This window comes from Cheilinus undulatus, linkage group 6 (genome assembly GCF_018320785.1).
Source record: "Cheilinus undulatus linkage group 6, ASM1832078v1, whole genome shotgun sequence".
Classification (NCBI taxonomy): Eukaryota; Metazoa; Chordata; class Actinopteri; order Labriformes; family Labridae; genus Cheilinus; species Cheilinus undulatus.
The window spans coordinates 36,185,220-36,210,289 of record NC_054870.1 but is presented as its reverse complement, the minus strand read 5'-3'; the positions used below and the strand labels follow the sequence as shown (position 1 = coordinate 36,210,289).

General features: G+C 41.3%; 1 protein-coding gene across 3 annotated transcripts in view; it reads left to right on the top strand.

Annotated features, from left to right (window-relative positions):
• The window catches only part of zmiz1a (zinc finger, MIZ-type containing 1a), a 191,783-nt gene that overhangs the window by 34,643 nt on the left and 132,070 nt on the right, over positions 1–25,070 (top strand). For all 3 annotated transcript variants that reach the window (XM_041789655.1, XM_041789656.1, XM_041789652.1), the window contains exon 2: positions 8,350–8,459. The gene's annotated coding sequence lies outside the window, so the exon portion shown is untranslated. The remainder of the gene's footprint in view (positions 1–8,349; positions 8,460–25,070) is intronic.

Genomic DNA, 25,070 nt, shown 5'->3' with positions numbered 1-25,070 from the left:
CTATTTTTTATGGCACATTTCACTAAAATTCAAACTCAATTTGCTCCTCAGAAGATTAAAAAAGAAAATTAAGAGGGCATTTTATTAGACAGTTTTAGCTTCTTGCAGATATGATAATTTTGGTGAATGTCTTCTACTTAGTTCCAAGAAATAGCTGTGGAGAAACGACATGTATGTATTAAGGGAAAAATAAATTGTGTTCAGTTTACATAGTTTAATTGCTTGATCACATGTTGATAATTACATTTTAAAATGTACTTCTAACTACACAGTTCAAAGAAATAAAAGTATCTTACAAACAAACATTTGAACTTACATAGTGTTAATTTAAGAAAAAGTCCAGTGCTGAGTCTAAAGGAGTCAACAATTATGACTCTTATAGTTTCCAGTCTTTACAGTGGTGCAGTTGTCATTGCTGTTGGCTCACAGCAAAAGGTTCAAATCCTGGATTGTTAGGGTCTTTCCTTGTGGAGTATGCATGTTCTCCCTGAGCATGTATGCTTTCTGTCCTGGTAATTCCTCCTATGGTCCAAAAACATGCCGCTGATGTAGATGAGTGACTCCAAATTGTCCGAAGGTCAGGAGTGTGAATGTTGGTTGAGGTGTTTTCACAGTGCATTTCCATAATGGCGCCATAGTGAAGCTTTGCCATCTTTAAATCTTTAATTTTTCACATTGATACTGCAACAGGCTGATATCTGGTGCCACTTTCTGTCAACACACACTGATGTGGCAGAAGTTCTGGAGAGCATGGCACTGTGGGAGCTCTACATAAACACAATGTCATATCATGCACTCTGTGCATTCCTCTCTGGCTCTGCTGATCCTGTTTTCGCCTCTGGAACTCCCACCAAAGCGGGCACAGAAAAGGGATCACTTTGACGTACATAGTAAAGTGAAACACCACATGTGCTGAAATATCATGGCTTCAAATCACTCCGTAAACTGGGCTTTTGTCTCTTTAAGTTTGCCCCATGATTGACTGGTGACCAGTCCAGTGTACCCTACCTCTCACCCAGTGACAGCTTTGATTGGCTTCAGCCCCCCGTGACCCCAAAAGGGACAAATGGTATAATTAATACTTGGATGAATGACACCTTTTTTTAGTTTTTAGGCTTTTTTATGCCTTTTTGTAGAGAGGAGGACAGTGGATAGAGCTGAGAGAGTAGAGCAGAGACTTATGGGAAAGGTGCCATAGGCCGGATTTGAACCCGACCTAACAACTTGGCAATCTGTGGCCCTGAAAGACACTTTTTGAAGCCACCTGCTTTAAAAAAAATAGTCTCTGTAAAATTCCGTTTCAATTGTATTGGTTAGCTTTGAAAAAGGGGGAAAATCATTTTCATACAGTCATCTTATGCAACAGCCTGAGCTGGTTAAAGCCACAGTCCAGACTATAATCATGTCTGCCATTTGGTGACACGGTACATTTTGGCACCGTGTAAACCTGACTGTTTAACCTCACCATGACTTCATACCAAACACAATGAAGGCAGGGCAGGGCCACAGATGAACTGTGTGATTTACAGCGTCTCTGAGGTCACACAGGTGAGAGTCCTTTCTTCCTTCTCTCTGTTTTCTACCATCCAACAGGTGTGTTTTCTCTCAGGTGTGATACCTCTCCCCCCCTCCTCCCTCCTCCCTCCTGCCAACTCAGCTAGCCAGGACAGGCCTCCTTCCACTCCAAAACCATGATTGCATTCTTGAGCTATTCCTCCCCCTCCTTCAGAACAAGAGCCCTCCGCATCTCTCTCCCTTTCAAGTAGAGGCTGTCGGCCGCATCGTCCCCCTTTGAAGATGTAATCTCGGAAAACACAGAGACATCTCCGGGATTATCTTAAATGTCTTCAGTGTGTCAACAGCCCGACCTTGTTGCCGAGACGCGCTGGGCTGTTTAAAGGGATCGGCTTGTGATGACAGCCAAGGAAAATGCGGCACTGCAGAGGTAATCACAGGGTCAACTCTGCTGACTCCATTCAGGGCTGGACTCCCGCTGTTCAAACTGGATGATAACACACACAATGAAAATGATGTATTCCCCCTTGTGGCAGGGCTGTGTTTACAATTGAAGGTAATAGCAGGCGATGGAGCGCTCAATAACAGATGGTGTTTGTAGGTGAGGTTCATTTATGTCATGGCATTTTCCAAAATGTTGTGAAAATCCAGCCTGTGTTACATCTTAACTAAGCATACACAATAAAAGCGGAGAAGCACCATTGAATAGTCACAAGAGGGAGAGTTACTATACACCAAATTAGAGGCACATAAGTGGGCACTCCTTGAAAAGGATCTTGACTTTGTAATCACATCAGATGTTATCAGGAGGAGATTTTAGGAAGGGTAAGTGCTCAGAAACTAAATCAGAGAGAAGCTGCCAGGGGAACACGTTGTTATCATAATTACCTGCTGAGCGACGACTGCACAACCCTTGTTGATGTTGACGCCGAGCTGCCCTCTGTCATGTGTGGGCTGCTGCCTTCGAGTCGACACATCTCTTTGTGCTCTGTTCTCCCTGTGTGTTTTTCTTTCTCTCTTCCAGCCAGGAAAACACATCGTAAGGCCAAATATTGTTTTGGTGAGATGTGGCTCAGAGATTCAGGACGGACTTGTGTGCGTGCGCTGGCGGGATCCGACGCCCGCTCCTGGGAACCTCCTCGTCTTCTCCGTTTCAAACAACAACCTGCTCCTGCCTGCCTCCCTGCCTGCATGGGATTTTTATTACAAATGATCTGTTTGAATGAAACGCAGCCCCCGGCCTCCTTCGCTGTTGGCATTTAAGCTGCAGGAAATAACAGATGATGATATCAGAGTGGGAGAGGGAAGAAGGAGAGGGAGAGACCACTCAAGGAGGAGAAACACTTGACCTGTTTGTTTTGGGAAAATGGTATTCCTCCGCTAATTTCCTCCTGATAAGTATCTGACAGCTCCTAGTAAAGTGTTTTATCTCAGCTGGAGGGAAATGGCTTCTCTCACTCAGAGCGCCGATCGATTCGAGACACACTGCTGCTTTAAATTGCATTCTCTGGGTTTTAGACTCCTTCTATTTGCATAGAGGTAATCAATTACATATATTAGCCTTTTAGCAGACTTCTCCTACCTACTTTCCTTCCTTTCTTACCTCCTTAGACGCTCCTGCACACTCTCCCTCCTTCCCCTAACATCATCGACTGCTGTTTGCCATGTTGGGGGGCATTGATTTTTACTGCTCTGCCTCTCTCTCTGGTTTAACAGCTGATGAGTTGTGTTAAGACGCCCAGGGACAGCCCTGCCTGTTTTAAGGAGATGAGGTCGGCTTTTATAGCTCTCCTGCTTCCTCAGCCTCGGATGATAAGGTGTGTGTAAGTGTGTGTAAGAGTGGATGCGAATGTTGAGACTATAGGATTCCCCACAGGAGGCTAAAGTAAATGCTGCGGTGTTAAGGGCTTTTAAGAGACAAACTCAGGCTTTGTCATCTGCAGCATTTGGATCACTTTAAAGACTTTGTGTTGAAAATTGGTTTACCTCCAACGATGAGCGGCCACATCATCAGATATGATTACCAGGATTGAGCAGCGTGCATGAAACACGAGACGAAACACGGATGTAGTGGAGAGATTCAAAGGTGACAGGAATTTTGAGTCTCTCTGCAGCACCTAGAACCACCCACATCCCACACGAATGCTCAGAAGTCATAGACACAGACACAAACCTCATTTAACACGATTAGTTTCTTTGAGGATTTTCACCGCAGCCTCTCATATCTGGGATGAAAGAGTTCACACTTCTGACAAGGAGGGAAAAAAAGAGCTGGAGTCTGCAGAAGCTAGCAGCAAGCACTCAGCTTTTCACTGCAATATTCACCACATTATTAAGGAACACATTGCTTTGTGCTGTGTTGCTCTCAACACCATCTGTAGTGTGCTGCTCAAGTGGTAGCAATTTTCTCCCAGTCTCGTGTCTCTTGCGCTGTATTACAAGTGAAACTCGATTGCAGATCTGTGCTCTGCTCGATGTTCTACGGCATTCAGTTTCTCATAAACGTTTGCATTCTTCACTGATTGCTCCTCGGCAGTTTTCAATATGCAGAAATGCACTGCTCCCTCACTATTTAGCTCTTTGAATCCTGAAGTCATTTCAGAGTGGGAGAGAAATATTTGTGCTCAACTGGGATCCAGTCTAAACTGTACTTTTAAAGACCCATGGTGCTGGATTTTTTAACCTTAGAAAGCTAAACATAGCTCTTTTAAGTTTGAGATGCATGATACTATAAGATACCACACAATATAAAAATTTCTGCTGATGTTTTGCCCATAAAAATCTGCCTCTACCAGCTGCAAATATTGGCCAAAGGAACAAATAAGTTTCTGGAGATTTAGGCTGGACCAACAGACCTACTATATGAAGTCTTTTTCATCATCCCTACTCTTTAAAATGTGTTTTAAGGACCAGAATTTGTTAATTTGTTCATCCTCAAACTTTAAATTGTGTGTTTTAAAGACTGAAGTTTTAAGCCTTATCTGTATTTAAATATCCATGTCAGGGTGGGAAATTAGCACCCACCACCAGCCAAATGCAGGTTAATTTTTAGCAGTGTCAGGTGAATTAGCCTAACTTTCCCGCCACCAGAGCATCAGAACATCAATTAATGTAGCAAAATGATTCTGTGGCAGTAGACTGCATGAATTAAGTCCTGTTTTTTAGTTTACAGTTGACTGTGTTGGAATAGTTTGACTAGAGATGTGTATCGAAATTTGGTACTGGTACCAACACATCTGATACCTACTGGACCGAATTACAACACAGGTATCGATACCTCATTACGATACCCTGGCACCCCAATGTGACCCCCTCTCACCCCAAATGAAAGGCAAGAAATACATTAAGGAATTTGTGATTCATGATTTATGTGTTGAGTTACAGCGGTTTCCTTTTCTTACCCCATAGTTTGACTGGCGCTTTATAAAAATATTTCTGCAAATCCTTTATGATACTCAAACAACTTTTAGTCTCTGGCCGACTTTCAACACACTTTTTTCTCTCAAAAGGGGTGCAGGTGGCCTAGTGGTTTAAGGCGCGCCCCATGTAAGCAGTCAGCCCGGGTTCAAATCCTGCCTGTGGCACCACTGCATGTCTCTCCCCAGCTCTCTCATCCCTGTTTCCAATTCTATTCGCTTTCCTTCTCTGTCAATAAAGGCAACCATTTTGGCGGCCACATGTATTAAAAGTCACGATTTGGCACCAATTTCAGAAAAAAATCCAAAAGATACCCAACCCTAGGTTTGACTCAGTATCTATCCGTCTACCTGCTAAAGGTGTCTTTAAACTGGTGTTTTGCTCATCTGAAGTCCAAGTTAGTTAAACCAGTTGATTGACAGTGTGAAATTGCAGGAATCGTGCACAAAATACTAAATTCTCATGAGTCTGACACTCATAATGCAGGATGAGCTGCATAATTTTACATGCAGCACACATATGCATGGACAGGTATACAACACAATGTGAAATAATGTGATAGAACACAATACAGTATGACAAGAAAACACAACATGTTACGAAACAACCACACAAGATTACTCAACACTGTGCGATGCAGTGTGGTATAAAATCAGCATAGTTTAGTACAACACAAAATGACACAATAAAATTCATAATTCAAACATGAAACAGCACAATGTGACACCACACGATACAATATACCACAGTACAGCATGATAAAACATGGGACAGCACCATAAGATATTACAAAACGCAATACTAGTTTGCTCACATCAACAAAACATCATGATACAGGGATCCTGGGATTTTTAACACATTGCAAAGAAATCATAGAATGAGAAATTGTGATATCTGATTAAGTGAATGATAAAAAATGCCCCTAAAACCTTCTGAGCAGGACTGGTTTATTTATTCACTCCAGTTTGGTGCCAGCTTCCCCTCTTATTATGTTTCATGGCTTCAATTCTACTTACAGCTGTCCAGCATTATTCTGCTGTCTTCTTTGTCTGCCCCTTCTTCTTCTTTGGTCAGTAGTTCTCCCTGGTCATGTCTCACCATCGTGAGTTGTGTAGAAGTGACCAGACGACCACCCTATCTTTATTTTTCATTAAAATACACTAATTTTATTATTCTGTCACACAAGTCAGGACAGATATTGCTGTATCTCCCACCCCTAGACGACACTTAAGAAATATATAATTGAGTGAATAAAACCTCTTGAAAATCTGCTTTAATACAGTAATTGGATTCTCAGGACTGAATGTATGTCCAACTTAACAATGTGATATTCTAATCTTTCTCTTAAAACCCATAACCTTTACACACTGGCTGCACAGACACACATTTTAAAGAGGGTCCATCGGTGCGTGTTATAGCTGGGTAATATCAACCTAATAGGCTTACCTGTCAGCACTGAACGGGGACGTAGACCCTGTAAATCACATTTGTCTGCGACACCTGCTCGCCTCCCTGCGTATTTATGGCTTTCTCCTCCGCCCTGTCCTCTTCTTTTTGGCCTCAGTCCAAAATCAACCCCCTCTTCCCACAGTACGAGCCTCAGTGTGCTCCCTTCTTCTCATGGATTAAATGAATGAGCAGGTGTTCAGATGTATGGGTGCCCCAACCCATCTATACACCCCCCTCTGGTAGAAACCAGCCATGTATTGTTTTTTAGATATTGAAATCCAAGATATAGTCTCTTACTCAACCTACAGAATATTGTAGTGTATGTTTTTTTTTAAACAAAGCACTGACATCGAAACTTAAGTATACCATGGCCCAGTCTGAAAGCTGAAAATCTTGAGCCCACCAAAGCCTTCATAAGGTCAAAAGATATTGGATATCTGCAAAAATCTAACATCATGCATCCCTTATAATTATTTTCAGTCTAGTTTTTTTTCGGTTGACTACAGCCTGAAAGAAATAAAACTGTGCTAACATTCACTATTCATTCACACTCTCTTTTAGGGTTGATCATTAATGGCAAAAAACATTATCACTGCTATTTGGAGCGATATTGAGATCTCGATTATTATATGTACAACTTTGTGCATGAATTTTAAGTTTTCATTAAGTTTGTTGTGTGCCTTGAGAGGTAGCTATAATTGTGTAATGAATCCTGCAAGTTAACTTGCATTTTTCAAGCTCCTTCTGCTGTGGCTCCCTCTGCTCCTCACTTAAATTTAAGTGAGAGCTGACAAGGAGTGTTTCATGGACTCAATTAAAAGATTGTTTGCAATGGGATTCCTGTAGTTGGTGAATTAACAAGAATAAACACTCTCTTCAAATATTAAAATGCTGTCGAATAAAGGCTTTTTAATGTTAAAAGTGAGAGCTGTTTTGATGGGAGGGGCAGAGCGGAGGAAGTGAGTTTGCGCTCCATTTAGCACATTTAACAAAACCTGTGGACAAAACAAATGCAACATGGCACAGTTGTCATTTAATCTGATTTATGTAGTTTTCATGATCGTGTGAAGTCGAAATTAAAACTTTATTCAAACCTAGATCAACAACCCAGCACTAGTTTCTATCATTATCACAATATCTCAATGATGTTATCACAAATTGAATATTTTTCTCATAGTTTCCAGGTTGTGAATTAAAATACCTACATTTTCACCTGCTCACATGAAGTCACGACACTGGCATGTCCACATTTACCATCTTACTTTATCCTGTCTGTATTCCTACAAACGGGAATTAAATTTTCACTCAATAAAGGCACTAAAACCAATCACATGCACTGGGGACACTTTTAAAAATCAGGATTACTTTCTCTCTTGGAATATCATCCCAGCTTTCTTAATAGGACTTAAACTAATAAAACTTAAGTGCATTGCAGATATCAAGAGACAGAATGAGTGGTAGGCTAATCCTGAAACCTGTGTGTGTTCTTGGCCTCTGCTGGATTTGTGTCGGCCTGTAAAGGGTGCAGCGAAGCAGTGAGGAGAGACTAAGAGAGGTGTATTAAGGCTGTGAATCCGGCCGCTGTGTGTGTAATGGACTCAGGATGAGGGCTGACCAAGAGCCAGGCTGCTGATAACCTTTAGGAAGGACATTGTTCCTGTGCAGTGGGGGGTGGGGTCGCGTGGGGAGGTGGAGGGGCGGGGGGGTGTACAGGACTGCTGCAGTACACAGGCACGGCAGTTTGATAGGTGGTGCAGTTGTTCATTGGTTCATTGGCTTTCCGGCAGGGTTAGGTGGTAGAGTAAATGGGGCAGTATAGCAAACTCCCTCATGGCTCCCTGCATACATTTCTCAGCACCAGGGGCGTATTTCTCTGTGATACATTTGTCCTCTGTCTGAACCATGTTCTCCCTGGCACTCCATTAAAAGAAGTTTAACAGCCTTTTCTTTTGTCTTCCTTCCCCTCAGATCACCGCTTCAGGAAGGGGTCAGCGAGGGATTGGCGTGAGGAATACATGAAGGGCCGGGTGGGGGAGGGGGCGGCGACCACAGCACCACCACGGTGAAAGTTTTCACAGGTAAACCAATTTTTTTTCACAGTTTGGTCGTTGTGCACATTCTTAGGTGACTTTTTCCAACTTGGGGCAGACTTGGCACGCATATGTGGAGTGAGGGAGTAGTGTGGCTGGTTTTGATTGGACCCTCCTGGGCTGGCGGCCTGGGAGGAACTGGGAAACTGAGCAGTCTGCAGCTGCTGTTTATGAGGAGCTTTGCAGGATCTCATTTGGCTTCGCTGAAAAAAAAACCTAGCCAGTCCACAGAGGAAGGCCTGTAGCCAGTGTCAATACTGGGAGATTTAAACAAAAACCATGATGCTATGATTTAAGACACATTTGTTTCCCAAAAACTCACTTTTTTTTTTTTTTTTTTTTTACATTTTACAGATTCCTTTCAAGGGAATGAGGAAACAAGAGTTAACAGATTTTTAGGCTGATGTAGATGCAACCCTACTTTAACCTGAGCCTATTTCTAACTAAACTCCAACCTGGATTTACCCTTTAAAGGACACTCATTAAAATACTTTCAAATTCAAAATTACTGTACATATTTTTTCATTATTATGGCAAAAATCAAGGTCAACAAAGTGAGCATATGTGGTTCCTTGTCGGTTTATGGCAAATTTAAAAAAAAAGAATTCCATAAAGTGTATGCATATTAAGATGTTAATAATGGACACAATAAACACAAACAAGACATGGTGAGGTTGCCTTTAGATTCTGACCTATAAAAGAGGTAAACATCACTGGCTTCAGAATACTGTGTAAATAACTGTGGTACCATCCAGTTTTATCTTTTAATTCCAACAGAGGACCTATAATAATCACAAATATTGAAAAAATAGCAGTGATGGGGCTCATAATAAAAATTAGAACTGATTTATGCAATTTAAGTTTAATGAAACTGATAAAAATGTTTTAAAACTGACTAAAATCACATATATTTAACTTTTTATACCACTTATTTTTCTTTATATTCCATCAGAAAATGTGAAAAAACATTACGAATATTAAATGTCTGAATTAATTTAAAGATAAATAAGGCTCATGGTAAAAATAAAACCTGATATAAACCACATACGTATAATAAAACTGTTCTACAGTTATAAAACTGACCAAAAATCACTCCTTAATTACTTTTACTAGGAACAGCACACGTCCCTGCTTTTCCTGTGCTAATAAGGAAAGCCTAAGGCAGGGAGAGAAGCAGACAAAACCCAGAGCAGAGCAGGCATCATTGACAACAGATGAAATTGATTAAGTCAGAAGCAGATGAGGGAGGAGCTGGGGTGGAGGAGTGTTGCAAGAGCAGCTCGAAGAGGGGATGGCAGAGTGTAGCCAGGCAAGAGCAGTTTAAATATGGCAGCATGTATGAGATTAGCCAATAGTGGGCTTAGAGCATATCAGAGGGCCACCAGCTGATGAGGCCTTGAGAGCAAGGAAGGAAGTCAACCAAAGTGACCATATGTGGTTTCTTTCCCCATAAAGAGTTATAACTAGGTTGCTTCTTTTTCTGGGATTTGGTACATTCTCTCTGCAGAATTCTCACTGGTTTAGTAACTTGTTGACAAATTGCCTATCAGGATTGCACTGCTAGTGAAACATGAACCTTTTGCAAACAAATTCCAGAGTTCTGCCCAGTACTGATTTAGAAAAGTTGGCCACTTTTGAAGTATATCCAGAGTATTGCCAAACTCCTAGCTCCATTTTCACACTATTTTCTGCCTTTCCTCCTGTAGTCTTTGCTACCAGGGATTAAGGAGGATTGGAGGGGTTTTTGAGGGTGGGTGGGTGCAGATCCAGGAAGCAAATGGATAAATAAAGTGCTGGTTAATCTTCCTTAGTGTGATGTGTGTGTGTGTGTGTGTGTATGAACACTGAGCAATTGAACCAACCAGGCAACATCTGCCTCACACACATGCACCCACATATACCGTTCAAACACACATGCACGACTCACAGGGATCAGCCAAAGTGATAAGCACACGGACGTCAGAGCACTGAAAGCGACAGGTTTAACACACACAAATAGACCATCGGCAGAGTGACAAGTAGAGCAGAGTGAAAGAAAAAGAGACGCTGCCAGCCGACAGAACAGAGCTGCACAATGTGACAGCCCATGACTGCAGACACATGAAAGTATAGGAAGACAACTTTTACTGTGCCTCTCTGCTGCTGTCGCATTGAATTCATCTCGCCTGGTATCCATGGACTCATATCTGCTTCTTTTTTCTCCTCCCTCACATTAACACATACGCAGCCTACAAATTTTTGATCAAACAACTGTGCAATTGAGGCAGAGTTTGGCCAGACAACCAGCCGTGATGAGTAATGTAGAGCTCCAATGGTTTAATTTGTTTAGAAAGCCTATCATCGCTGCAAACATGTTACACACTGTTGCCGTTTACAGCCGAGTTTTTTCCCCTGCAGTTTAATTGGATGCATTTTTAATGTTAGCAACACACAGTGTGAGCACTGTTGACACTGAACACTGTCGCCGTTGTGAAGCGATGAAGCTGGGACTGGGGGAGAGGAAGGGTGAGTGTATGTGTGTCGGAGCGTGAATAAATATATGTAAAGTTTTAAGTTCTGCATGTTTGTGTTCTGTAAATTAGACCTCAGGGCTACAGTGACTATGTCAGTACTACTTGGTGACCAGTGCAGCTGTAATAAGGCTGATTTGGTTTCCTGTACCCTAACCTCCTGCCATTGAGGTAAGCTATAACACATCCTGCCATAGGTGCTACCATACTACACTTTGGACCTATAGTCCAACAGATGTGATTAAGCATCCTGAGCATTCAGTGAAACCAAAATCCACATCAATCTTACCAATTAAGCTGCAAAGATTCCTCAATTCAGTTCAGCTTGAAGCAGAACAGATTCTTGCATTGAAGCAGACAACCACAATCATGGATGTTTAATGACTTGTTTTTAGTATTTACTACATGTCTTATCAACAGATCTCTTCTTCTCTGCTAATTCTGCACACAATGCTGCATTTGTCAACGGAGTTACAATTTATAGCACTAAATAATGAATTAAAACTAAAATTTTCTAAATAAGCACACTTTGACACAGATCGGCATAATAAAGACACTAACACTAACTACAAAGACAAAAACAGTTGCTGAAAAAGTAACAAGAGGTGTATTTTTACCTGTCCATCTGGTAACATGTGGGAGAGTGATTTTATGATCAGTATTTAAGCTTTCAGTCACATGACCTGCATGGAGGCGAGGAGAGCTTAGGACAGTGGCAGCTAACATTGACCACTATGTCGAGCTGCAGCACGAGACACTAACACTACATAGTGTAATTTTTGCCAAAATTTCAGAATGTTGATAATTGTCATAAAAGTATAAAATCAACAAAAGTTTGTAAAATTGTCGAAGTATCAAAATTGCAATTTAAATTTATCATCAGCTAAGACATGTTTAGAAGTTTGTTTATGTTTAGCTTATATTAATTATAGCCAAATTGTAAGATTTGTTTCTTTGATCTTGTCAAACTCAAACATGGTATGTACAGTTGATAAAAAGAATGCCCACTTACCAGGCTTTGTTGTATTGACATTCTGCCAACAACACCAGTTTAATATGCTGCATTTTTACATACCCTGAAAATCTTAGAAGTTAAAGCTCGTCCTCCATGAAAACATTTTGACTCAGCAAGCATAATTCACATTGCTCTGTTAGCTGCATAAGCTACAAAGATAACGAAACTACATAGATTACATAGCTATGTAGCTAACATAGCTTAAGCTACGCTCACAAAGACACTACATAATCTACATTATCAACATAGCTAGGTTAGCTTTAGAAATGTTTGCTACAGCTCATATCAGCTACGTAGATGTTTCCTATGTAACTATGTTAGCTTTAGCTAAAGCTGACAAAGCTAAAGCGAGCCACTAAAGTGAGCCACCATTTGTTTATCTACTTCTAAACAGGTCTATACATAATTTAATACTGGATCGGACGTCTGATCTTTTTCTCTGTTTTATTTATGAAATGCAGCTTAGTCTGTAATGTCTGCAATTTGGTTACTTTATGAATGTAACTGCCAAACCTTCTTTATTTATAAAGTCATCTTCAATCTAATACATTGTACTGGCAAATCACAGCACTTCCTCTCTGAGATGTGTGGCATCTCAAATTAACGATTTGTGCGAGTGGCCTTCAGAGATGTATGGCCTACTGCCAGACTCCTCTCCATATGCTTGCATTCTAGCATCCTCTGTTAGCTGGCTAGCATGTTTTTATGCCAATTGCGCCTTCTAACTTTTCAATTCAATGTATAATTGTGCTTCAGTCTGATAAAGACATCTGAATGTTGATAATATAGGACATATTCTAGCAAAAAAAACATGACTCAGATTCACATCAGGTTGAAACTAGATTAACAAGTTCCTTTTAATCATATGAACTTAAGTGGACCTGTAACAATTAAGCAACTGAATTGGTGGGAGGAACATTGTGGAGGTTAGGTGTTTTGCAGGCACATGGGATGTCCCAGAGATTACCATAAAAATGAATGGACTTTATGAATGGAGGCAGTTGACTCACCTCTGTACACATGCACAAGTGAATACAAGGAGTTAGTGTTTCCTTTAAACCTTCGAGAAATTTATCAGATGACGTGACAGTTACACTCATAAAGGTGGAAGTACTGACTTCACAGTGCAGCAGCAAAGGACCTGCTGTTCACTATATGTCTTCTTTTATAGTTTACCTGTAAGGCACCTGATCTTTACAAAAACAATGTGAATCTCTAGCAATGATGCTCAGTCTGTAACAGTTCTCCAGTTTATAGACAGAGTGGTTGAATTTCGCCAGCCTTGGTGCACATAGATCAGCATCCAGTTCCCAGGCTTTTTCTTTTTTGTAGTATTTATTTCTTCCACATTTTTGTCATTTCAAACATTTAACTTCCATTTTTTATGCAATTTTCATTGATTTCCTCCTCTCTTTCCTTCATTTTTCCCTCATTTTCCTTCATTTTTTTCCTGAGTAAATGTTTCAGATGTAAAAGTACTCAGTTGATGACACAAGCCTCATGTCCTGCATGTCTTTGTTGTGTCTAGGATTGTGACAGAGGTTTAGAGACATAAGCTGAGAAGCAATGGGAAAAAAGTCCAATGAAGACTCATATTCTTTGAGGAATCTCACCTCGGGGCACTGCAGCTCAAGAGACTGTGATGATATTCAAAAACAGGAATGTGTATTTTTATCCATGCCGGTTATACTCATTGTGCACACCGTCTTACGGCCCATTTTTCACATCCACAAGCCGGCCTTTTTTTGGATTGTGAGCTGCAAGAGGCATCTCACAAACAGGCAGAGGTATAAAGTGGTGAGAGTGGGAGGATGAGAGAGAACATTGTCTTCTCCTTTCCAGCTTAGGGACAGAGCAGAACAGGTTGTGTGAGGATACTTGCTATCCTTAACAGCGTCTCACACAGCCTCGGGGCCACCTCTACCTCTCTGATGCAGCTGAGAATTTGTGTTGTGCAGAGGAGTTGGAATATGTGCAAGACATTCCTCAGTGTCAGGTGGCATTCCTCATACATAGTAATTAGCAGAGTAACGCTTTCACTTTGTCATGTTTTATCACATTGAATGCAGCAACTTAGGTTAACATTTCATGATAAAAAACAAAACAAAAAAAGATCACCAGCTTGAGAATTTTACCCATCTCACCTTGCTGCTTGCTCTAAATCGTTAGCTGCAGCTGGATTACAAAGCAGCAGTGCCACATTCCTCTCCTGCATTCTCCAGGTTTTCTACATAATTTGGTGACGCAATCCAAAATATGGGGCTGTGTATTACAATTGTTGACATGACAATTTTTCACAAATGCATCGACAAAATTTAAGTTTCAGTTGCTTGTTGACTTATAAAAATTTACCCTGTGAAATAGGAAGTAGTGTGGTTTCAGAAGGCAGGGCACAATGTATGAAAGGATGCACCAAGATGGTTGAAAAGTAACAGAGTCGAACAGTTTTCATTATATCAACACTATGTGTAATTGGAAATATTAACAGTATCAATTAAAGAGCATAGAATAATATATTGTTGTAAAGAAAATATAACAAAAGATCTTCATGCCATGCATAGTTTGCCCTGGTGTCATGATGGTCACTTGACAAAAACGCCACCAACCCCTCCCACTCATCTATGGTGAATCTTCCTGAGTATTTATTGCTGCATCCACACATCGACTCATCCTCACTTTACATGGGAAAACAACCGTGTAATCTGTAGGAAAAATTTAGGGTAAATTCTGGCTTTGTGTTTGTTTGAATTCAGCTACAGAAATTGAAATGGTAAGCTTGCCTGTCCCAAGTGTGTTCTGTCAAAAGGACTGGTGGGGAGTGAGTCTCTGCCTCAGGTGAAGGAGTTCAAGTATCTCAGGGTCTCATTCACAAGTGAGGGTAAAAGGGAGCGTGAGATTTACAGACAGATTTACCAGTCGATCTACCCCCCACCACTCAACGTTCTCTCCAAAAATAGTGGTTGAATTTCTGCTAAAAATGTTGTAGATGTTGATTGGTTTACTAACAGGGTTTGACTTGACATTATATTCCTGCAAATGAGATATTACCCTTAGTTGTTGCACTCATTTGAAGTTGTACTCTTGTTAGTGATTCTTGCTCTTAGGTTTAGACGAACTGACAAACTGAAAGCCTCAGGGCTCAATTAGCATTTGTTGCTCAGATGCTAATATTTGTCTGGCTTTTCACTTGTCTTTTTAAATACGGCCTGAACCAGACTCCCATGTGAACCGGTTAAGGCCCTGCATGCACAAAAGAACAACAACAAAGTGTGTCACAAGCAACGCAAAGTTTGCTTTTGTAAACATGGCAGCAAATTAAGTTAGCATGGAAGCCGGTGAATAAATGAAATGAGGGTAATGAGGAGTATGAGGAGAAATTGTCTTTTTTTTACTATTACTCCCATTAGTTTTTAGATTTGTTTGTGGGCTTTTAAGTCTTTAATGCAGAGAGGTCATGTCTGAAACAGGGGGGAGAGTAAGAATTGACATGCAGGAAAGGAGCCAGATTTAAACCTGGGAGGATGCCACTCAGTAGAGTCAAATATGAGGAGCAATGGCTGAGTACAGAGACTCCTGCTCGTCCTACTGTCTCAAGATTGTGTCAGTTATCGCTTAAAAGTGGCTTCAAAGTCGCGTATGGATCGAACTGTTCTGACTGAGGTGGCATTGTATCTGATCAAGGACTGCACATGAATTAAAAAAGACCACATTCCATAAAACTTGTGTGGTTCAATCATAAAAAAAATCAGCTCTTGCTTCAAGTGGCATGCTTCACTCTTAAAAAACGAAGTAATTGCAAATGCAATAACTGCAGTTCCTGGTGTGTCCACTTGAGGCCAGATCAAAAGACTTAACAGCCCATTAGCACCCTTGTTTGGATCCCTGTTTTCACAGCAGAATAAACATGTCTGCAGCCTGATTCCAAAGAAAAATTTGGTGCCAAAAGATTGAAGAGCTGTTTATGACCATGCCAAGTGTTCTCTTTACTCTTAGATACTTTTGTGTCATAAAAGTGGGGAAATATTCAGGCAAAGAAAAAACAAGTTTAAACCATCTTTTAAGAGAATCAGATCACTTGGCTCACGTCAGTAGAGCTGGTTGTTTGGCTCTTAATTTGGTACCAGTTTGGCTATTTGAATGTGGATTAAATAACGACAAATGACTGAAGAAAGGCAGCTGGCACTCAAACGGGAGATAGCTACTGTGGCTCACATTAAAAAATAATTTCATAGAACAGGCTCATTCATGAGCAGCACATCATAACCCTGTTGCTCACTCTTCAAGGTTTATTCACTTGATAGCATATTGCCATTTCAATTAAAAGCATGTTTAAGACAATAGGAGGATTTTTTATATGTTAAAGGCTCAACTAGCCTATAAGCTTAGTGCAAGACTCTTCAAGACTCCCTTAGACGGGGCTAGACGCTAGGATGTCTGCAGGACTGAGTAATTGTGATATTGAACATCTCCACATCTGGTTCAACTGTGGTAAAAATCCCTTTTTGTAAAGTCTAGGGATCGTGTTAAAAATTTTCTCCATTTAGTACTAATTTTCCTCCGTTCCCACTTACTCCTAATGGTTGCCCCCAACTTCCTGACCCCCAACGGACATTCGTGATCAAATGACTGCGTTCAGCCTATTGGCACAAAGTGGGGTGAATTGCCTTATTACACATCTGTTTTGATTATTTAGGATAAGAAGTTTGCATTGACCCTAAGTTAGTGTGGAGAACATGTTTTATACCATACATGCCTGAGTCACATATTTGGGTACTTTCACCAGCAGTGTAAACATAGATGTTCCAGGTGAGTGAGCTGTCATAGTCAAAATAAATGATCAAAACTAGAATCAAGGCTGAAGCTGGAATTAAACACAATTATCTCTTGAAATGTCTCCAAATGTTGATATCATCTGAAATGACATCACCCCGGTAGGCCGCCATCTTTGCTCACTTCTCGGTCCATGATGTTATCCATCACAGGGGTCTCTCTGTCTGGCGTCGTCAATTACCCAGAGGAAAATAACATTAGAGGCCTGAATGGGACACGGAGCCGTGGCAGGCCTGACATGGCTGTGTTATATGATTACACAACCTGTTGGCTGTCCGCCTGTCAAGTGTCTCCGCGGCCCCTGATGAATGGCTGTAATATGCCGCGCATCACAACACACCACGCCACACACTCATTAATGGCTCCTCATAATGCATGGGACGTTCCTGCGACGCCGCAGCAGGACTCAGAGCGAGAGGAGGAAGGGGGGGGGTTGTAGTGTGAAAGTGAGAGTGAGAAATGGCGTTCATGAATACTCCAACCTTGTTTCCGTGTCGCCATTGAAGGTGGTAAACAAAGGAAATGTGGTGAATAATTTCACAAATGGTGTGGCAAGACTCCAGCAGACCAGCAACACCTAACCAATGAACTCTAGGACGAATGAGGGAAATGTAGGAATTTTTATTATATTATTGAAAAGTGCGATGCATATGTTTCTCTATTGCATACATTCTTGTCCATCTGTGGCCTATTTGCATAGATTATCAGAAATGAGTGCAATGCAGCGTGCACGCCAGTGTGTGGGAACACGACAATAGAGTTGCTGGAAGAAAAGAAGATTGAATCTGTCGGATGCCATGTGAAGCTTAGCTGATTGCTCTTTCTTTCAGAGAATTAGGAGACACGCTACCCAAGATCCTCAAAAACTACTCGACTCTCGGCTTAAACAAACAGATTTGATTCGACACTGCTGCGAGTGGTTTTGAATAAACGGTGAAAACAGTTCTGAATAAGCTTTTTATTTTTACCGCACAGGGAGAGTGTGCTCTAGTGTTGCAACAAAGTAGTTTTTCACAGATTGTACCAGCTAAAGAGGTTATCTAAAGCATACATGACCCTCAGCCACATTACATGCTGGTATTTATGGCTCTGTCAGACTTTTAGTGTGCAATGCCTGCTGGGAAACGTCATTGCAAGAGTGTCATTGATAAGCACATTCTTTCTCTGGATCTGGCATGTTTGCACGCTTGTGCTATATTTTAGTTTGTCTCACCTTAAAGTGTATTTTTGCAGGAAGAGTCGCAGATGTTTAGAGATTTCCAATTTCACCTCGCTCAGATGTGCCAGGCATGATGTCGTGGAGGAAAGTAGTGAGCTATGCTGCACCTGCCGCGAGTGTTTACGTCTGCGAGAGAGGAAGAGACAGAGAAAGACGCTCTGTCTGTATGTTACCCCTGTAAGTGTGCGGGTTCCCTCTCACAGCATGACTTTCCCAGTTTGAAATGCAACACCTGCAGATGTGTCTTGTAAACTGCGGTCCCCAGCTTCTCTCCCATTCAGAGGGGACCACTGAAACAAAGCAATTAAAGGAGCTCTCTATATGGGGGGAAGATTTGGTGTGTGGTTGGGTGTGCCTGTCTATGCATGAGTTTGTAGGAGATGATTCCATTGTTACTGCTAGGGCTGAACCCAACTCTCATTTTAGCACATGAATCAGATTTGGCTGGTCAATAAAAAACTGACCATTTCCTCCTCTTTGTTTTCAGCTCAATGCAGCACCAAACCCTACAATCAGCCTATTAGAGTATCACATTTTACATCTAACATGTCTATTGTTTTTTTTTTTTTTTAACAGAGCTGTTGGTGAGAAGTCACATTTTCGTCATTGTTACTGTTTTTGAAGTACATAATATTGTCTGATTGTGGTCTTTTGTCTGCTGGTGAGTCAAAGTAGTGTAAGATCCATATTATTAGTCACAAAAATCTATGAGACACAGTCTGCTTTTCAGGAAAAAAGACTCAAAATGTCTTCCTGAGTGACAATTTCCATTTCCTTCTGCAATGCCATAGCCATGGGTAGAGATACCGGGGGAGGGGCAGGTACATTATTATGACATAGTGATGTCACAAGGAGCACTGATTCTGAGTGGATCATGGACAGAAGTATTAGTCCACACCTGTTGATTATTCAGTTCTGGTGTTTCAGTCAGACCTGTTGCCACAGGTGTATAAAATCAAGCACCTAGCGACACAGTCTGCATTAAGAAACCTTTGTGACACAAAATGGGTCATTCTGAAGAGCTAAATGACTTCAAGCATGGTACTGTGATGGATGCCACCTTTGCAAAAAGACAGTTCATGAAACTTCATCCCTGCAGGGTATTTCACAGTTGACTGTAAGTGATATAATTAGAAAGTGGAAGAGCTTAGGAACAACAGCAACTCAACCATGAAGTAGAAGACCTCCTGAAATCACAGAGCGGGGTCAATGACTGCTAAGAGGCATGGTGCACAAAAGTCACCAACACTCTGATGAGTCCATAGATGAAGAGAATTCAGCAATGTCCGACAAGCTGCATGCAAGCCTTAATCACAAAGTCTAGTGCTAAGCATCAGATGGCGTGGTATAAAGCACACCAACACTGGAGTGTGGAGCGGTGGAAACGTGTTCTGTGGAGTGATTAATCCTTTTTCTCTGGTTGGCGGTCAGATGGGTGAGTCTGGATTGGGCGGATGCTGGGGGAACGTTTCCTGCCTGACTGCCTTGTTCCAAATGTGAGGTTTGGTGGAGTAGTGACAATGGTATGGGGCTATTTTGTACGGTTTTGGCCCCTTATCTCCAGTGAAGGCTAATCTCAATGCTTTAGCACACCAAGACATTTTGGACAATGTTGTGCTTCCAACTTTGTGACAATAGATTGGGGAAGGCCCTTTTCTATTCCAACATGACTGTATTCCAGTACACAAAGAAGGACTAGAAAGACATGGTTTGATGAGTTTGGTGTGGAAGAACTCTACTGGCCTGTACAGAGCCCTGACATCGACCCCAGTGAGCACCTTCGGGATGAACTGGAATGGAGATTGCGAACCTGGCCTTCTCATCCAAGATCAGTGCCTGACCTCATAAATGCTCCTCAGGATGAATGGGTACACAGGCTTACCAAGATGTGTGGAGGCTGTTGTAGCTACAAAAAGGGGGCCACTCCATATCAAAGTACATGTAAGTGAACACAATGTCATTACAATCCCTGTTGCTGTTACGGTCAGGTGGCTAAATTCTTTTGTCCTCATAGTGAATGTACTATATTTCTAGTACCATCTGTTTTGTGCTGTGTTGAGTTTGTACTCCTGTTCATCACTGCTTTGGTAGTTGAGCTCTCAGATTGCAGTAATGATAGTATAGCTGTCGATGTGATTTTTTTTTTTTTTTTAAATAAAGAAATATGGTCAAGGTCTGGTTAAACTGCCACTTTTCCACAGCTACATCCATGCTAATAGCTACAGCAGTAGCAGCCATTGTATACACCACCTTACAGTACAACTTAACCTTTAATGATCGCAAGCTCATGCCAAAGCAGGTCGGGAGAAGAGTGAAAACACCTGTTCTATCTTGGCTCTTTATTTAATAAGGAAATGTTGTCCAATTCTGAATAAGCTGCTGCTATACTATAGCCACATCTGAGCTAATTGCTACACCGGTGGCAGACAAAGCCATCAGCTTCTAGTATAACTTAATCCCATCAATAGCTACTGCTTTATTCAAATGATGCTGATTGGTCAGAACCATTTTTTTGGTCTGGCACTAATGTGGATTGGAGCTTTTCAAGGGAGATTTGCCTGATGACAGACTTACATTTTATGTTTGCAAATATTAATAAAAAATAACTGACAGATTTGCCACAATGCTTAAGGCCCAAATGCATCATTGCATCCCTAGCATCTCAATACACCAGATTTTATGGTGAAGTGGCCTGTCAGAGTGCAGCCTCCTTCACCTTAAATGGTTAAAAAGCACTAATTTTTAAATCAAAGTTGCTTCATTCAGTGTTTTATTGTTTTGAATTACAAGGGATGCTTGTTTTATACAAAGGAAGACCTGTTGGATTATTTTGCTGTGGTTAGAACTTACTGAACAGCTCTCAGTCCTCTTGAAGTCTCCTAAAATGGAAGATTGAAAAACTATTATTTTTGTTCCAACTTAAAAGGACTCATTTTAGGTGTTTACCATTTTAAGTCACTGGATCCATGACTTCAGCTGATGGGTAGACTTGTGCATATATATTCACACCCATCATATCTGAGATATTGATGGGATATCTTTTGAAATGTGGTTTTCAGTTTCTTGTCTTAACAAAACTGGAGTAAAGATTTTTAATCAACACAATGAGAATAGACCCAGGGTATTTTTGCCTCGCTATATCTGAGAAAATGTTGAACTCAGAGAAGAATTTATGTGGAAAGAGGACCACTCTGCAACAACCACAACATTAGCACTTCTGTCATAATCTGTCATGTCAGTTTAGTCAGTTTAGTAAAATATAGTGGCCAGAGGTCACTGACAACCTGTTGACACGGTGCAGATTTATGCAGCACACTCTCACACATGCAAAGCAAAGGCAGCCACAGCCCAGTTTTTGGCGCAGAACTTCAGAGCAGTGGTTTCTTGTTGCTCCTGATCTTTGGGTCCTTCCAGCTCCAGATACCAGAGCCCGAGTTATTCTCTGCTCTGCTCCCTGACCCTCCTAATTGAGAACGGCTGTGGCTGAGAAAGACGAAGCTAAAGAGACAGAAAGTGGGGGAACTGACAAAAGAGTACAAGGGAAAAGAATGAGCGAGTACAAGAGGAAAGAGCCGATCAAGCGAAAGATCGATGTGTTTTTAACAGTTTCATGGAAGCCAAACCTCCTAACTCTACCTTTCCTCTCTGGCCATGAGCCAAACAAAGACAAGCACATTGTAGCTTTTAATATAGTGTATGATAGCTGCAGGAAAGGAGAAAAATGTGGGTTTACAGGGGAGATAGAGCGTCTAGCATAAAGGGAGAATCAAAGACGAGGGTTGGGAAGAAGAGCGGTAAGCTCAGTGACAGCTGCATGCATGTCGTAGTGGGTGACGGTCTGTCCGTCTGTCAGAGCAGATATTTCTGTCTGTTTAGTGCTGCCTTACTGGCTGCCAGAAACACTCCTCATGTCATCGCTGGGTGCCTGCTGTCACAGGCTAAAAAGGAGAGAGGGAGTGGAGTGTGTGTGTGTGAGGGAGAGTGACAGAGAGAGTAACTCGAGCAGCTGTCTTGAAAGCTCCTCCACTCTGTCAGTGCATCTTGAATCTGTTTCCCCCCTGGTGCCTCCTCGGTGAGACAGTTTTTCAGGCAGTTGTTTGGCCAGAAGTCTAACCTTTTCTGCTGTTAAAAAGACACACTTTGGGGAAATGGATGTGTTGCACAGCTTGAATGTTAAATGACAGGATCATAAACACTGTTTACAGTCATTTAACCCAGCATTAGAGGCCCCACTGTAGCCTCCTGATCATGATATTCTTGTAAAAAACAGGATGATCCAAGTAAAAAAAAAATCTAAACACTACATTAAAAACAATATATTTTTTCAAATCTATATGTTTACACATTTTTTATATATATTACTTAACCTAGGGATGTGCATTCCAATGGAAATTACTCTTTGAATGTCTCTAAGAAATTTAGGAAGAAATGTCCGAGAGCACTCTGCGGGACTTTTAGGTGAGTTTGGACCAAAAATTGAAGCTGAGTTAAGGCATAGATGTGGCAAGTAAGCTCCCTAAGTGCACTGTTGTGTGGGAAGAAGGACTGAGGTATATGTAGGGGGGGCTCCGAGGAAAAAAGGTTGGGAAACACTGGCCTAGGGTACTGACCAGGTGAGTAGTAGGGGTGCCAGAAGCCCCTTGAATGTCCCAAGGGCTTGAAAACTACCAGCGTTTTTCAAGTGCATTACCAGCGGTGGAAATGCCCACACAAAATAAATGCAATCAAACCTGATCTTGGCTACTGAACAACACATACGTGTCTCAAGTTTGACTTTGGCATTAAGATGTAGTTTTAGATTTTGAGTCCACAACCCACAGTGGCAGGTAGATGAAAAAGTTACATTTCAACCCTGACAGTTAAATAGTCTTTTTTTGGTTCGGAAGGTTTCTTACTGAGTGAAACAACCTTGGAGGTATTTAAGTGTCAGCCATGTTAATAGCTGTCTGAATCCTCTAAATGAAAAAGAAATGAGCTTCATTCCTTCCTTTATTGCCTTTAAGAAAGGTGAGAAGAAAAACTGATCCACGATTCCTTGCGTCAACTTCAAAGTGACCCACCGCTTTATAGCTCATGAAAACAAGCCATCAAAATGGCCGTGGAAAATTTTAATGTCATTTACAGTGAATTCAACAATCACTGCTTTTGATGTAGCCTAGTAAAGTTAGTGTGGTAAAAGTTTACCCAGGCCAGTATGAGGTAGGATTTCTGCTGTTTAAAATTGTAGGATGGACATTGTAGGAACTTGGGATAGAAAGACTGGGGAATGACATATGGAAAAGAAGCCACAGGCCAAGTGTGAACCCAGACTGTCTGCTTTGAGGACAACGGCCCATGCATGGACATTACCACTGAACTAGTAGCATCCCACATTTATTGTCTTTGAATTGAAAAATACCACTATAAAGACAGGTAGGTCAAAAGCAGGACCGGCAAATTCTCTGTAGCGCCCAGCATTAGAAAGCTTTTCTCACCATGGGCTGTACCAAAAGTGTGTGATGTCACATTTGCTATCATTCTTGTGTCATCCAATACTATTTCATAGACAGTTGGCTCCAAATTATTGCAATGCACCATTGAAACTGTGCTCATAAATGTTCCAGAAGTCATTGAACTACTATGACTTTGTATACCCTGTAAAGCCTCTTCTCGTACAGGTGATTGCTACCATGTTCTACTCTTGTGTTTGCTATGCAGTCAGCCTGAAGTACCAGCACCGACAGTAGGCGATCATCTCAGAAAACTTGTAGCAGCTGTATTAAAAAGACAAGGTGGTAGGCGGCTGAGTCTGTCAGTTTTGTGTAGGAGGAACAATTTGCATGAAATATTAAATAAAAATTGTGCACTGTTTTAAATCCTCCTGGGTCAAACTGACTGTGAGTGTAGGTGGCACAGTGAGACAGTGTAGAGCTGAAAATCCCTCCATAGAGTTATTCTCGCTCGAAAAAGTTCCAAAAAAATTAACCTGGCAAGTCTGCCTTGTGAAAAATATACCATGTTCTACAGCGTGACAGAATTTCAAGTGGGTATTTTGGATACTTGTCGCAGCGGCTGCTACCATTTAACATACTGAACTAGCATGAAACATATGGGTGATTTCACTGTCTGCACTCTCAGTACTCACACAATGGACCAATCTATTAAAAGCATCTCTCATCCAAGGGTTTCTGTTTCTTACTAATATGCTGTATTTCTGCCTTTAAGTGCTGGCCATTGACTTGTTTGATTGCAATCATCTGTTGTTTCAGTGCCATTGTGTGATTACAAACACGTGTTTTTCACTAAAGGAGATGGCCATGGAGTGAGGTAATGGAATAGTATGAAAAAAATTAAGAGCACTAAGGAGGTACTGGGCTGCACAGTGGCTTAGTGTTTATCACGGATGGTGGGGTTTTTAAACATGAGGCGGCTAAAGTGGTGAAGTTGCACATTTTTGTGTGGGGCATGTGTTTTCTCTTGTTTTCAACTCACCAAACTTTGACTCACAGTTTGAATATTTGCAGCTTGGATGGGGTGGCACTATCGTTGAGCTGCCACTGCAGGTACAGTGCCGATAAAAAGTATTCACCCCCTTTGATGTTTTACCCTTTTATATATCAATCATGGTCATTAAAATTCAGCTCTTTGGAAAAAGGAGGAAAACAATTAAAAAAAACCCTGTTCAATTTCGAAATGAAAACAGATTTCTACAAAATAATGTCACTTAAAGAAGAATATTTAATGTAAAATAAGTGACTGCATACATATTCACCTCTTTAAGTCACTATTTAGTAGATGCAGCTTTGGTTTCAATCACAGCACTGAGTCTGTGTGAATAGGGATAATAATCTAGACACTGCAATTTTACTCCACTCTTTGCAAAACTGCGCAAGCTCTGTCAGCTTGCATGGGGATTGAGCTTGAACAACCTTTTTCAAGTCCAGCCACAAATTCTCCATTGGACTGAGGTCTGGGTTTTGACTCGGCCACTCCAGAACATCAACCTTGTTGTCTTTAAACCATTTCTGTGTAGCGTTTGCTGTATG